Raw genomic sequence first — 15,426 nt, 5'->3', positions numbered from 1 at the left:
TTCAACGTGCAGACGAATCTTTACACCAATCTGGATCTAAGCAGAGACAGAGACCACTTTGTAAATGTCGTTCTTCAAGAATGCCAGTGTGCCTTCCCAGAAGGGTGCTGTCATGGAGACTTGTCGTTGTGTTGGTTGGCCTGCTGATTGTGGTAAAATACACGTGAATAAAGAGCGCTTGCTTGGTGTCCAACACTCACACTGATCCACTTACAGCTACCTTTACCTCCAGCCTGAGGTAATCCAACCTCTTGTTCCAGCCTCCCTGGGCACCTGTACATCCATAGTGTGCACGCACAAATACACAAAAATACTCATAAATAAAGTAAATGCTCAAAAATATACATAACGGAGGGCTGGAGAGATGGCTCAGTGGTTAGGAGCATTGCCTGCTCTTCCAAAGGTCCTGAGTTCAATTCCCAGCAACCACATGGTGGCTCACAACTATCTATAATGGGGTTTGGTGCCCTCTTCTGGCCTGCAGGCATACACACAGACAGAATATCGTGTACATAATAAATAAATAAATAAATATTTTTTAAAAAATACACATAATGTAAAACTGAACATTTTAACTAAGTAAAAGGTTAAAACCAGCATTATGCAATCAGTCTCTATGATTTTTTCATCCCACAGAAAACCCCTGACTGTACTGTAAGTACCAGCTCCACTGGTCTGCATTGTGAGCCAACTGGCATACTTCCCATAAGGCCTTACACAGGACCTGTCCTTTTGTAGCTGACTAATTTTAGGGTAATGTCTGCAGGGCTCATCCATGTTGGTTGGGGCTTCTGTCGGAATAGCATTGCATTGTGTGTGGCCATCACGTTTTCTTTGTGCGTTCATCTGTAAATAGTTGCTGGGTTGCTCCCACCTCTTGGCTGCTGTGGACAGTGCTGCTGTGGACGGGGATGTGCACACAGCTATTCAGGACCCCGTCCTCTGTCCTCGGGCACACGTGCCCAGGAGTGGGACTGCCGCATCATACGGCGGTGCTATTTTTATCTCCCGAGAGCTCTGTACTGTGGTCCATAGTAGCTGTACCTTACCCACAGCATACAGTGGTTCCAGGTTTTTCAACATATTTTCTCACGCTTATCTATGTAATCACTATTTATTGGTTTGCTCTGGGTAGGTGGACGTTTGGGTGCTCAGCATGCGTGTTGCATGTGGAGATCAGAGGACAGTTCACAGGAGTCAGTTCTTTTTCTACCGTGTAGATTCTGGGGCTCAAACTCAGGTCATCACCCCGAGTCCTCTCTTCAGCCTTCTACACATCTTTTTTGTTTTTTGTTTTTCAAGACAGGGTTTCTCTGTGTAGCCCTAACTGTCCTAGCACTAGCTCTGCAGACCAGGCTGGCCTGGAGCTCACAGAGATCTGCCTTTGCCTCCTGAATGCTGGGATCAAAGGTGTGCGCGCCATCTGTGTGTGCCCTGCTATAATCTTTTGACGATGCTTATTTTTTTACTTACTTATTTTGTAAGTGGGGGTATGAGGTGGTTTGCTGTTTTGAGAGAGTCTTACCTTGTAACTCAGGCTGCCCTTGAACCCAGAATCCTCCTGCCTCAGCCTCTGGAGTGTTACAACTGCAAGTAAACACCGCTGTACCTGGCTAAATTTTTTTAAGAAATATTTTTAACCTTATGATTAAAAATTGCAAATAATAAAACATGTCTTTACAGATAATTTTATAGTATGAAAAATCATCTCTAAGGAATAATAAGGTTTGGCTGGGTACTAATGACTCATGGCTTTAACCCCAGCACTCGGAAGGCAGAAGCATATGGATCTCCCAGTTCAAGGCCAGCCTGGGCTACAGAGTGAGTTCTAGGACAGTCAGAGCTACGCAGAGAAACCCTGTCTTGAAAAGACAAAACAAGACAAAAAACAAAAATAAAAGATAAAGGACAAGGTTTGTGTTAGAGAAGTGTTGTCAGGGGACATTCCACAGCTCTCGGGACGCGTGTCTCAGGTCACAGGTAACTTCTTCCTCCTCGCCCATGGTGTAGAAATGAGATGGAAGAATGTGAGCCTTTCATCCCTTACCCAGATCTCATGCACAATCCGGTCAGGGGCCACTGCTCTAGGGTCTCCTGGTCCAGGCCCCCCTTTGTAATACGTGTTCTGTATGTTCTGTTATCCCCTTGTGCTCCTTCCTTCCGATGGGAGCACACACGTGAGGCAGCCCCACCATTCCACAGGGAGTCTGTGCAGGAAGAAACCTATTGTAGTAGTAAGGAGGGGGTTAGACACATGGGTCACCTGAGCCCAGAATACCCCATGGGGCGGAGCAGCAGACTCCAGCTCATGGGGCAGCTTTTGCGCCTGGGCCAGAGGTGTCGGAAGGTCCTTCTCTCCGAATCTTCACCCCTTCAGGGGGTGCTGTGAGGCCAGGGGGATGTGAAGCTTTGTGTGTTTCTTTTTCAGGATGTAAACTTCTAGCTTAGAGGTGTTCCTCCAAGATTAGCTGCTCTGTTTTTGGTTAGGGGAGAAAGGGGAGCTTTTTAAATTTGTTTTTAAGCATTAAAGGAAGCCTGAGGTCTGTTCTCAGCGTGAGCAGACACAGGGGTCAAGTGTGAGCAGTTAGATCCTCTTACTCAGATTATCTGGAGTGAACAGGGTCGTAACCCCTGGGAGTGGGCGGAGGCTTAATGCATCAGGCTCAGGTGGTCAGCTGGGGGTGAGAGACTAAATTTTATTCTCAGCAGCGCCATTAAAAATACCTAGGACATGCATAATGGACCCCAGGTCACTATGCTGTACAGGGCCAGACCCGACACCAGGAAGCCTGGGGTCAGGCACCCTGCAGTGCTGTGGAAATGTTCCCGAGGGGGAAGGGCAGGGCCTGTGAGGAGCTGCTTAGGAGAGAACCTGCAGCCGAGCCCTGCAAGCCACCCTCCCCCCCCACATCTGCACATTATGGACGAGGGGCGAGGGGGGAGTTCCACTCTGTTTCTCTGGAAGCACTCTAGCCATTACATGGCCCTTGACAGCTCTGGTCCCACCGGCCTCTGGCCTCGGTAATCGGGCGTGACCAGCGCTCTCCGTGGCACCCAGAAACCGCTCCCCTTAATGCCCAGGCTCAGCTGCTGCCCTTGTCTTAGAGAATAGTGTACAGAGATTAGGGGGGCACAGAAAGACACGATCCCAGCCTTTCTACGCTGTGAGTGGATGGGGAAGGGAGAGCAGATGAGTCCAGACATAGACCTGAGTGGTTGCTTCTAGTCAGGATTGCAGACACACAGCGTAAGTGGCTGCAACTCGAGGGCCCAGGGCAGAGGGTGGGGGTTCCTGGGAAACAGCAGCCGCATGGGCAGCACCAGGCCCCGGGCGTGGGAGGAGGCACTGCCGCGATCGACATGGTTATTTCTAAATTTGAGGTATATATCGCTCTCTTCACACCTCTCCCTTCCCACCACCCACTTGCCTGAGATGCCATTGTAAGCGGCTGTGACCACTGCCCAGTAGCTGAGAATCAAATGCCCACTTTGGAGCTGGGGGAGTTAGACACCGAAGAGGGGCCAGGAACACAGCGTTCGTGGTTTTCCGCCCGGAGCACAACGTGCTCAAAGCCTGGTGCGTCTTTACCTTTATACCGTCTGCGCACACAGAGAACACCTCAAGAGGAGTCGGGGATACCTAGCCGATCTCGTGTCCCTTCAAGCTGAAGGCTCAAAGAGCAGCTGAGCCTCTTACCGTCAGTTTTTGCAAGGTGCTGTTCTAGCTCTAAAAAGGTTCCCAGAGGCCCCTGGTCATCCTCCCAAACCTGCAGTCAGCAAGAAGGACTGCCCGGAGGTGAGGGCAATTATCCGTGATGGCCAGGCTGTACCTGGAGCAGGAGCAGGAGCAGCCCTCTCACGTGAGCCAGATTGCTCCCCTCCCCCAAGCAATAAGAACTTCCCCGTGTCCTCCACGCAGAACCAGAACCGAGATAATGATCAACCAGACCGAGCCCTCACCAGAACGGCGTGATTATGCGTGCCTTCTGCCCCTGCCCTGCTTAAACCTAAAACTTATGCCTGTGACCAGAAGGTGGACTTGAAGTCAATGGACCCCATTCGTGTTTCTCTCCCCGGTGCGGATTCTTTATTAAATCTTCATTGACTTGTGTCTATACCTGGCATATCAGGACAGCTGGTCATGCCTACCCTACCGGGGCTCCCAAAGCCAGAGCCTTTGCCCCGAAACTCCTGAAAGTCAGATTTCTGCTTTACTGTCATTACTGGGTATGCAAGGAAAAGCATGTCTTGTGGTTTTGTTTGTGGACGCATGAGTCAGCTGATGGCGCCACTCCTAGACCTGGGGCACCCCTAAGCTGGTGCCCAGATCCCCAACACCACTGCAACACTTTCATGTTAGCTGCTTGTCTCTCTGTAGCCAAACACCTGACAAAGCGATGGAAGGAAGGGCTTGTATTGGCTCACGGATCGAGGGTGTACTCCATCGTGGTGGGGGAAGACACAGCAGCAAAAACACGGCCATGGCAGCCGGTCACCTTGCATCCACAGTCAGGAAGAAGGAAGAGGCAGGAGGCAGCTGTGCGGTTCACTTTCTCCGTTTTACCCAGCCCAGGACCTCAGCCCATGGCATGATGCTGCCCACATTTAGAGTACATCTGCCCACCTCAGCCCACGGGATGATGCTGCCCACATTTAGGGTATATCTTCCCACCTCAGCCCATGGGACGATGCTTCCCACATTTAGGGTACATCTTCCCACCTCAGCCCATAGCATGATGCTGCCCACATTTAGGGTACATTATCTGCCCACCTTAGTGGGATGTAACCTAATCCGGAAAAATCCCTCACAGATAATGCCTGGAGGTTTGTTTCCATGGTGATTCTAAATCTTGTCAAGTTGGCAGTCAAGATTACCCATCACAAAGTGTTATATTGTACCCCAGTTGAACTTCCTCCTCCTCCTGTGTTCTTATGGTCTTTCTCCTTGACCTGGCCAGAGTATGTATTACATGGTTGTAGACCAGGGCTTGGCTTGGGACACAGCCTGGAGTTCCTGAATAAACATTGTGTGGGGGCAGGGGCCAAACAGGTCATGGAGGCCAGGGTGGGTATCCAGTGGACCAAGTGTCTCATCCTGTCTAGTGGTGTTGGACTCAGTGTGCCCGAGGGGTACACCCAGCACCTTAGGTCTCAGTGTTCTGGTGACATCAGAGGCTGATTCATGTTTGAAGTAGCTGCTGCCAAGCGGCTAAGAATAGTGAGTGCCACCACCCAGCTGACCCTACTTCTTCTCACTCTCACCTTAGGCAAACAGTGTCTGTGCTCTGGGCCTCAGGTTCCTCAGATGCCAGGGGTGAAGACAGATAATGGATTGGATTTCCTAAGGCTCCAATGCAACGGTGTGTAAAAGTGTCCAGCCCCAAGCTGGTCTTTGATTAAAACATGTCCCCAGCGATTATGAACAATGACCATCTACCCCTCAAGGCACTCCACAGTAACTCTGAACCTGTGATGTTGGAATAGTAGCTGTGTGGCGGCTAGTTACATGCGAGGTCCAGAACGGAGTGAGCACATCTCCTCAGTGAGACCTGGGGTACTGCTGAAGGGGGGAGTTCAACCTTGACCCTGCTGTGAGCACAGTCCCCAACCAAGTTACCTTGTAGCCCCAGGAAGCCTCCAGACAGGCTCCTGAGAGGCTGAACTCCCCCTGAAGTTGGATGTTCATGGGCCAGGCTCACTTGTGGGCTGGACAGCGATTTCTATGCTAGAAACTGCTTTTTCTACATATATTTCCTACATATATCACAGCAGTTGGGGTGAAAAATCAAAAAGAAAAGTTAACTAGCTAATAGGCATGCAGAACTTCGCTGCATAGGTAGTCACAGAGGTCAGAACAGTGAGTATTCACGCCACTTTGATGTCTCCAGCGGCGTCCTGACCGATGGGGCAGATCTAGGCAGCTGTCTGCTGCATGGGGGTAGAGGTACTCGGCAGATTCTGACCTCCTTTTTAACAGTGTGTGCGTGTGTGTGTGTGTGTGTGTGTGTGTGTGCGTGTGTGTGTGTGTGTAGGTAGGTAGGTAGGTAGGTAGGTAGGTAGGTAGGTAGGTAGGTAGATAGATACTTGCCACCATTCCTTGGCTCCTGGTCGGGCATGCTTTCAGTGTGCCTGGGCTCCAGGCTTGGCATGATGAACTTGCTTCAGGCCCCTACTCCTGCCCTGGCACTTCCTTCCGGTCAGTTTGATGAAGGTGTCTGAATTTGCTGCAGGTGCTGCTGAATCAAGTTCACTCAGCCAGCAAGATGGGGCCTGAGCACTGAGGTGGTGGGATCCTGTGCTGCTGCGACCTGGGGGCCTAGAGCAAGGTCCTCACTCAACCAGAAAGGGCTTGTTTTGCACCTGTCTGTACCCTGCTGCTTCTGGGTTGTTCTGGAACTCACTCTGTAGACCAGAGATCCGCCTGCCTCTGCCCCACGAGTGCTGAGATTAAAGGTGTGCGCCACCACCACCAGCTGGGTTGTTTCTTAGATGGAGACCCAGTTGTGTGTGACCTAGAAGTTCCCTCATCCCCAGTCACTGGAGGGGGTGGGGTGGCATGTCTTATCCTGAGCTGCTGGGACATTAAATCAAGAAATAAATGTGACAATGTAGCTTTATTTATTTATTTATTTATTTACTCTCTTCAGCTACCCTCAGGGACATTCTGAGTTTTTCTGCTTAGAGCCCTGTAATTCATTCACTCTGTCCCTCCACATAGTTAATTTGCCCTCCGAGGGCTGGGCTGGCAACACCGGGGCACAATGGGAACAACGTTCCCCTGAACTGTCCTGTATTAAGAGGTAGACAGGTCTGGAGAGATGGCTCAGTGGTTAAGAGTACTGCCTGCCCTTCCAAAGGTCCTGAGTTCAATTCCCAGCAACCACGTGGTGGCTCACAACCATCTGTAATGAGGTCTGGTGCCCTCTTCTGGCCTGCAGACATACACACAGACATAATATAGTATACATAATAAATAAATATTTTTTTTTTAAAAAAAGAGGTAGACAGGTAAAGCACAAAGCAGAGATCTCTCACACAGACGGTGGCTTATGATTCCAGCCACGATTAACATTATCCACCGCGGAGGGTCCAAGACAGGCAGGGCAGCACCAATGAATGACATCAAGGCAGGGTCCAGTAGACCAGATGACCTGACCACGGCAGTAGAGGGTGGCTGAGGGTTCATAGGTGGAGGGGCAGACGCTCCAAAGGCCGTGAGGGCTCTGGTCTGTTAAGGTAACCAGGAAGACCTTGCTGGGCAAACAAGCCATGCGTGAGGGAAATGAGGCGGATGTGACGGACAGCGGAAGTCAGGCAAACATAGGAGTAACGGGGGAGGGGGGAAAGACAGCTAGGAGGCTGAGGAGGATGCCTTGAGGGGCTGAAGGGGAACAAAACAGACATGAGGGATGGGAGGATGAGGCGCCCCCCCTCCCCCTGAGTTAATTCTGTAAAGCCAAAGGAGTTAATTCGTGGAGACCTAACTGTGACCTATTTTCTGTTCCAATTAAGTTGAAGGTCGTTTGTCAAGTTAAATGGGATCGTTTAGAAAAATCTCGAAGCACGCTTTCAGGCTAACAGGTGCTCACTGAGGGTACCTGAGAGTAAAGGCGGGGCTCAGGACTGTGCATCTCTGTAACTGGGTGTGACACAAAGACCTGCTTGGAACCTTCTAATCCACGCTTGCTCCTTTTCGTCCTTCCTGTGACTGTGGGGTGTCCGCAGACTTTAGGTTCTTGCTGTAGCTCAAATTATAAACCTGGGACCCAGCTGGCCCCGTGCTCACCAACACCCCCAGATTTTCCTGGGCCTAGTGTTTCTTGGCTGTGGTAAAGTTACTTTGCCAAACAGTTGGGAGATCTGCCACATGGAGAGACACATCCGGGCACTGAGGTTCCTAAGGCGGTGATTTGTTCTCTGTTTCTGCTCAGCAGCCCCGCCTAGTGATTCTTTACCTTCTTTGTCTTACTGGCCTATGAGGTCCTGGGCCTGCCTTGGCTTGGTATCTAAATACCGTGTCCTTTCTCACTGGTAAGTGAAATCAGGTTCTGGGAACAGTGACCACGATGACAGAAACATAGGAGCTCGCAAGTAGCTCACACGTCTGAACAGAAAGTGGAGAACCTTTATGGAGGGTCCCTAGCTCAGGAGCTTGGAGCATAGCAAATAGGCAAACCTGCCCTGGGGGAGACAGGACAGAGGAACAGGCATCCCCTTTGGTCTGCTCTGGTGGCATCAGTCCTCAACAATGCTGCTTTCCTGACCACACCGTCCAGTGCGAGAGTCCAGTACGGCTTCCTTACCCTCACCACCGCAAAGTGTGGCCGCACCATGAGGCAGACCACTCCACAGGCCGGGTGGAGCCAGTGAGAGATGGAGGAGGGGACAGGCCTGTTGGCTATTGTCCTTCCCGCCTGGCCAACCTGAGTGACCAACGGCTCCACCCAGCGGCTCCTCCCTTACGTAAGCTTGTGGAGTGGACGGCCTCATGTTTTTTTGAGACAGGTTTTCTCTGTTTATCTCTGGCTGTCCTGAAACTCATTCTGTGGACCAGGCTGGTAGGGTCTCAGTGTGTGGCCCGGGCAGGTCTTGAGCCCACTGTCCTCCTGACTCCACCCCCACAAAACAACACACCACCTCCCCAGTGCATTCTTTCTTATTTTTCCAGGTACTCTAGTGTTGTTGTTTATTGTGTCTGGGTGTGTTGTCTTCATGTATGTCCTTCCGATGCCAGAGGAGGCCACAAGAGGGAGTCTTCCTCTGGAACCAGAGTGACGGTTTTTAGCCCCCCCACCCCTCACTCCCCGCGGGTACTGAGAATGGAATCCGGGTCCTCCGGAAGAGCCTGTGCTCTTAACCTCTGCGCCATCTCTCCAGCTCCCTGCCTCCCTCAGCACATTTCCCAAACCTCCTTAGGCTGCATTTCAGGGAGGTTTAGCTCCTTCTCTGGGTTCATTTTTCCAAAAGCTGTTTTGATTCTCGCATACAATATAGGAAATATAAAACCACATATTGGCCACGTCTGCCGTGTGGAGGGAGACAAGCGAGCACCGTTCTGATTCCCCAGTGGTCTCACTCATGTGCTTATTTCCCGCCCTACAAACCCCCAGGGGAAGCTCCCTGGATTCCTGCTGATTTGCCTGTCCTTGTGTTAATTCTCGTGATGTGGCATCCATCCATTCGTCCTATCTCAGCCATCTGCACCGTGTGCTGTGGCGTTTCTACAGTCTCTCCTGGGCCAGCCACTGACTGCAGGACCCAGGGCCCAGAACGCCGGATCCACCAGGCTTCACTTCCCTTTCTGGTAGGAAGAGGATGTCAGGGGGTCTTGACTTCTAGTGAGCTATCCAGTATGTGTGCCTGTTCTTGAGAGCCCCTTCCCTTGCTCGACTTGTCTCTTTCCCAGAGGTGGTCATTGTTGTAGCACTTACTTGTTCTGGGTCTTGTTTGTCCTCTGATCTCAGCAGACCAGGACCTAGGGAATGGGAGACATGTATGCCAGGACCCGGGCCTGCCTTCATCCCGGAGGATGGATTTGAGCTGGGGTGGGTATGTCCTGTGTGCTTGTTATTTGAAGTTTAAGGATCTGACTGGCTTTGGAAATACAGGACCAACCTGTAGTCTGGACACTGCTCTGCAGACCTCCTAGGAGGCTGTAAGGTGAGCTCCGCACTTCTGGAATACCTGCACCCACCCAAGTTGCATCTACATCCACGATCCCTGTAGAACAGGGATAGACCCTGCACATCTGGCTCAAGGGTGCCATTTACAGTAAAAGGAAAATAATTTGTTGCTTCATTAAGAGACCTTCTGGGGATAACTGGAGCTTCTTGGTAGGACTGACCCAGGACTTTTGATATCCCTCCACCCCCCCCCCCCCACAACAGAGCAGAAAAGCCCAGGGCTTGCTTATCAGCTGGAGGTGGGGAGGTGGGGATGCTCACAGGCTGTCAGCTGAGCATCAGCAGTGGAACCAGGCGCTGAGCTTTTCCTCCAAAACCTCACTTAGTAAGGGAGGTCGCTGAAGGGAGGCTGTCGTCAATGACCAGGTGAATGCAGGCGCCCATGCAGGGGCTACAGGGGGAAACTGAGCTCTGTCAGCCAGAAGTCGCCCTGACCTCGAGGCTGCGTATATACAGGGGCCAGGTGCGTCACCTGATCCCAAGGAATCTGTGTCTTAGGGGAAAAGAATGAGCAACTAGAGCAATGAGCTGGCAGGTGGTTAGAAGGGCCACGTGAGAGTCACATCTTGGAGGTGGCAGGAAGGGAGTCTGTGCCTTCCACAGAGGTGACCACAGCTGAGACCTGACAAAGGGGAGGAGCATCCACCCAGATGGGCAGGGACCCATGGCCAACCATGGGGACCAGGAGTGGGGGTGAGGAGAGGGTAGGAGAAAGGTCACAGAGTGGGACTAGCCTGACACAGCCTGGGGGTTTGTGTGAAGGATGCAGCACTTGGGGAGGACAAGGGTTGCAATACCTTTCTTCCATACCCTGGTCAAGGACAGTCGCCATAAAGAGTTCAGGAAGAGAAGCAGGCTGAGGGTGTGAACAGGTGAGTATAGAGAAGGGGACGGGTGCCATCTTCTAACAGAGGAGAGCAGCTTTGGGGCAAGAGAGGTTTGTCCTTCATGCAGGGTCAAGGTGACTAGCTTACAGCCATGTCAAACCCTGAAATTATCATGTGTGCAGCGCACCAAGGCATGTGTAGTCCCCGTAAACAGTCTTCACAGAGAACTGTCCCAACTCCACAAGGATCCATTTCCTCCTGTCCCTTAAACAGCCACTCCCCTTTCGCGAGCCACCCACCTGTTCCCCTGAGGTCATTTCAACAATCATAGAAACAGAGTCATGCTGCCGAGGGCTTCAGAGTTGGCTCTTTATTGTAGCTGAGCTCCAGGAGCACAGCCCAGGTTGCAGGGGCACACCCCAGGTTGCAGGGGCACACCCCCAGGTTGCAGGGGCACACCCCAGGTTGCTACAATGTGCTCAGCTGATTCCTCTTCATGCCACAGCATCCATGGTCAGTCCACACTGTGCTGACCGTTCCCCAGTCAGCCACTCTGCCTGGGCATTGTGTTCCTTCCCCGCTTGTCGCGACTCTGCAGCGTGCCAGCATCCACTCCTGCGAGCGGATGGATGTGCTGTCCTTACATACTTTTTGTTGTTTGGTTTGTTTGTCTTTGTGTGACAAAGCGTGCTAGGGAGACACTGAGCCCAGTCCAGATCTTTTTTGAAGGCTTCTTTGGGGTGCGCGAAGTCAGCGGCTCCCAGCATCCTATGATCTCCTCGTGGGGGTCTGTGCTTTCTTTCCTGTGCACCAGCTGAGGATAGGGGTTCCTGCTGTGGCTTCCTTGTCAGAGTCTGGGGCTTATTCCAACATCATTTCTGTTGCTGATATAACACCCTGATATAACGGAGAGAGGGTTTATTTTAGCTCAGTTCCAACAGGGACGTCAAGGTGGCAGGAGCTTAAAACAGCCACTTGCATCACCCACAGTCAAGGGCAGAGCGAGAATGAACTCCTGCGTGTTCACTTGCTTGATTTCCCTGCTCTCGTACTGTTCAGGATCCCTGCCTAGGGAATAGTGCTGCCCACAATGAGCTGGAGTTTTTGCATTATTCAGACAGTGCCCCTACAGACACACCCAGGCCAACCTGATCTAGACAGTCCCTCGCCAAGACTCTTCCTAGGTGAGTCTAAGTTGTGTCAAGTTGACAGTAAAGCTGACCCTCACAGACCGTACGACATTTGAGTGAACACCCTTTTCTCTGTGTCTGTAGACACATTCCACGTGGAGACACATTCCATTAGAGCTTTCAAGAGAGCATCAGGGGTGACACCACACGACTCCCTTCTGGTCCCCAGGAACATCGTGTCTGCCCTAGTACTCAGTGTGGCCCACACCATCTCCATTTTCTCTTCACTTCCTCCTTGGAAACTCAGCTCTTCTCTTCCAGGCAGCCCTTCTGGAAGAGGGAAGCAACCTCTCTATTTCCCACATACCTCAAGTTGGCTGTCCCTTGTTCCTGGAGCCACGTGTTGATCTTAGTGGCTCCTGGAAACTAGGCAGTGTTCACGCGCACACAGGCACACGTTGGCGGCAGAACCACAACACCCTGACCTGGCAGAATATGTTGACATCCTCATAGTTTGAGTCGATGAAGCCAAGCCAGTGAAGACCCGTGGCTTTGCTGAAAATGGCCAAGTAGAGGTGTGTGCAGGTTCAGGACCTGCTGGGCATGACCCCGTGCTGGGCAGAACTTCATCCTGGACTTTCTGTGGCATCTGCGTTGCTGTGGACAGTGTGCCAAGAGCGTGTGGTGTCACAGGGTCCCTTGCTCTCACACAGCCAGACTGGTAGCCGCGATTCTCCAGCCGCCTGTCTGTACTGTCAGGACTCTCACTGGAGATCGCCAGATGCCCTGGTTCTTCATCCTCTGTGCTCTCACTTCCTTCTGACCTGGGCAGGTGGGCACGGGCAGCTTCCAGTAGCTGCCGCAAAAAAAAAAAATTAGCCTTATCTGATAGTTTAAAACATGATTAATCAATTTCCTCAGAGTTCCGGAGGACACCCCCCCCCAAGTCGTTTTAGGGTACTCCTAGAAGTACCCATAGGCATGGGGTCACATGACTGAAGTAATTGGACTGGGGGTCTGGCTCAAAGTCACCGTCCCTCTCTAATGGTAGCCGTGTCTGTGGTATAGCAAATCCTGAAGCTATCTTGGTCTTGAGGTTGCTCTTTACCATACGAAATCCATTCTTCTAGAGAATCTGAGGATCTCTAGAGCCCTGGGGATAAGAGTAACCTTTATGTACCATACCTGCCCTCTCCAGATCCACATCCTTCCCGGAACTCTTGGTTTGCATCAAAAAACCAGACTGTGGCCCCAAGAACTCTGGCTCATCACCCCCAAGACCGACCAGTCTACTCTCTCATAGTGTACTGTATCTGGCTGTTTAGGATTCTGTTCTGTAAACACACCTATTCACATTTCCTTCCTCTCCCCCCCTTTTTTTTGTTTGTTGGTTTGTTTTTAGGTAGAACAGGGTTTCTCTGTGTAGCCCTGGCTATCCTGGAACTGGCTCTGTAGACCAGGCTGGCCTCCAGAGATCGTCTGGCTTTGCCTTCCAAGTGCTAGGTTTAAGGGGGGTGCACTACCACACCCAGCCCTGCCTGCCCATTTTCAAAGCTGGGTTATATCAAAAGACAAAATTGTCATAGATTTAAAGTTTTATTTTGTTTTGTTTTGAGACAGAATCTTAGGTTCCTGGGCTCCAGCTTCCGCCTGGAAAACTGTAGGTACCAGGTCCAGCCAAAGACTTGCGTTAACTATGTGCAGCCCCAGGATCCCAGGGCACCTCATCCCCCGAGACAGTACAGTGTTCCTATCAGCATAAGAAAGGGACGACTATCCTCTCAGAGTTGCTTTTGTTGTAAGGCGGGGACAGACAGGGAGAGGGAACCAAATAAAATTCCCAGGCTGATGTAGATCAGGCAGTCCAGGTCGCCATTGTTGCAAAGGACGGGGGTTTCTACTTAAATCTACAACACTGGGTTCTTTTGGTAATTTCTGTCTTCTTGGGGCCCAGTGCAGGCACCTCCTGCATTTTTAAATAGTTTTTGTTTTGTTTTGTTTTGAGACAGTGTCTTCTATGTAGTTTAGGTTGTCCATGAACTCCTGAGTGCAGAGATTATAGCTTCCTTTAATTTTTATTAAACTAGTTAAACTGGGGTGATAATGTTTGTTGATTCATAGATACTTTTTTAAAAAAATATTTGTGGGACAATGTCTTTTTTCTTCTTCGGGTTTTGTTTATTTGTTGAGATAGGGTCTCATTATGTAGTTCTGACTTGTCTGGAGCTCCTACACAGACCACACTGGCCTCAAACTTAAAGAGATCTGCCGACCTCCACTTCCTGCTGGAATTAAAGGTACGCACCACCACACCTGCCCTTTTCTCCTCTTGTGTGTGTGTGTGTGTGTGTGTGTGTGTGTGTGTGTGTGTGCGCGTGAGTGCACGTGCATGCACACACGCGTGCCAAATACAGGTATGTGCAGGTGCTGGTGCTAGATGTCAGATCCTGTTGGAGCTACCCAATATGGGTTCTGGGAACCAAACAGTGATGCATTTTAACCCCTGAGCTGTCTGTCCAGACCCTGAGTCTTTGATTTTGTATTACAAATGCCTTTCCCTACTCAGTCCTTTATTCTGATGATGTCTTTAGATATGAACATAAAATGAAATCTTTATATTTAGTGCTTGGTTGGTTTTTTTTTTTTTTGATCCTGCTGAGGAAATGCTCCCTAGTCCAAGACCACTAACATATTCTTCCATGCCGTACTTTGTAGGCTTTAGTGAGTTCTCCAAGTAATACGAGTGAATTTTCTAAGTAGTGTAAGGTGTGGGGTTCTAGCTAATTTACTAAAGGCCTGTCGCTAACGAGTCCGTCTGTGGGGCCTCTGTGTGACTTCCCTCAGCCTCCCCACACCACTCTGTCTTGACCTCTTGAGCTTGGTAATCAGTGCCCCGTGATGGTTTTTTTTTTTTTTACAGAATAATAAACACCTTTATTACATGAGCTATGATGGATGGTTCATTTGCCTTTCCGGGCTTTGATCTTCCTCAGATAGAACTCCAGCTCCTTGCCTTCTAGCACATAGCCATCGGCTCTGCCACACTGGCCTGGTCTTGAGGCGATACAGGCCAGAAGCTTGCCCTGCTGGAACTGCTCCCCCAGAAGACTGCTGATCTTGGCGTTCTTTTTCCTTTCATTGTATTTCTTCTGAATTTTCTTTGATCGTTTTTTGTTTAATATTTCTTCCTCCTCAGGAGTCAGCTTGGCCCCCTTCTTGCAGCCCAGGGGCAGTGCATGGTGGGACTCATACCACTGTCGGTACGGGGTGCTGCCAATGAGCACAATGCAGTTCTTGACCAGAGTCTTGGTGCGGACCAGCTCGTTATTGGACGCAGACGTCAATGATCCTTGTTTTACGAGTACAGCACTCAGAACCCCAGGAAAAGTTCCCCACATCCAATCTTAGGGCACAGTACTTCTTATTGCCTCCTCGCACACGAACCATGTGGATGCAACGAGGGCCAATCTTAGTGTTAGCCGCAGGCCGTCCCAGCTCATACTTCCGCTTCTTGTGGTCGGGCTTTCTCTTGCCCCCGGTCTTGCGGCGCTTGTGCCAGTTGTCCCGAGAGATGCCCATCGCTCGGTGCTGGCAGGAAAGAGGAAGCACAAAGCTTCACAGTCCGGTTTCTAAAATTCAGCCCCGCCTTCCTTACGTCTCTTCCCGTTCCTGGGAAGGACCTGGGGCCTCGAGGATCCTGGGACGCCAGGGAAGGTGACCCGTGATGTTTTTTTAACTTGTAAAGGCTTCCAGCTTTATTTTCCCTCAAGACTGTATTTGCTATTC

The 15,426-nt window shown here is 50.8% G+C and overlaps 1 protein-coding gene and 1 pseudogene across 4 annotated transcripts in view; one reads left to right on the top strand and one right to left on the bottom strand.

The window, feature by feature from the left end:
- Prkcz (protein kinase C zeta) overlaps positions 1-15,426 on the top strand; it is a 109,603-nt gene that overhangs the window by 39,599 nt on the left and 54,578 nt on the right. The gene's annotated exons all lie outside the window — the stretch shown is intronic.
- On the bottom strand, positions 14,574-15,234 carry LOC142833564 (small ribosomal subunit protein eS8 pseudogene; annotated as a pseudogene).

The sequence above is a fragment of the Microtus pennsylvanicus genome, chromosome 13, assembly GCF_037038515.1.
Source record: "Microtus pennsylvanicus isolate mMicPen1 chromosome 13, mMicPen1.hap1, whole genome shotgun sequence".
Lineage (NCBI taxonomy): Eukaryota > Metazoa > Chordata > Mammalia > Rodentia > Cricetidae > Microtus > Microtus pennsylvanicus.
The sequence above is the reverse complement of the archived record's forward strand: the minus strand, read 5'-3'. Positions and strand labels throughout refer to the sequence as shown.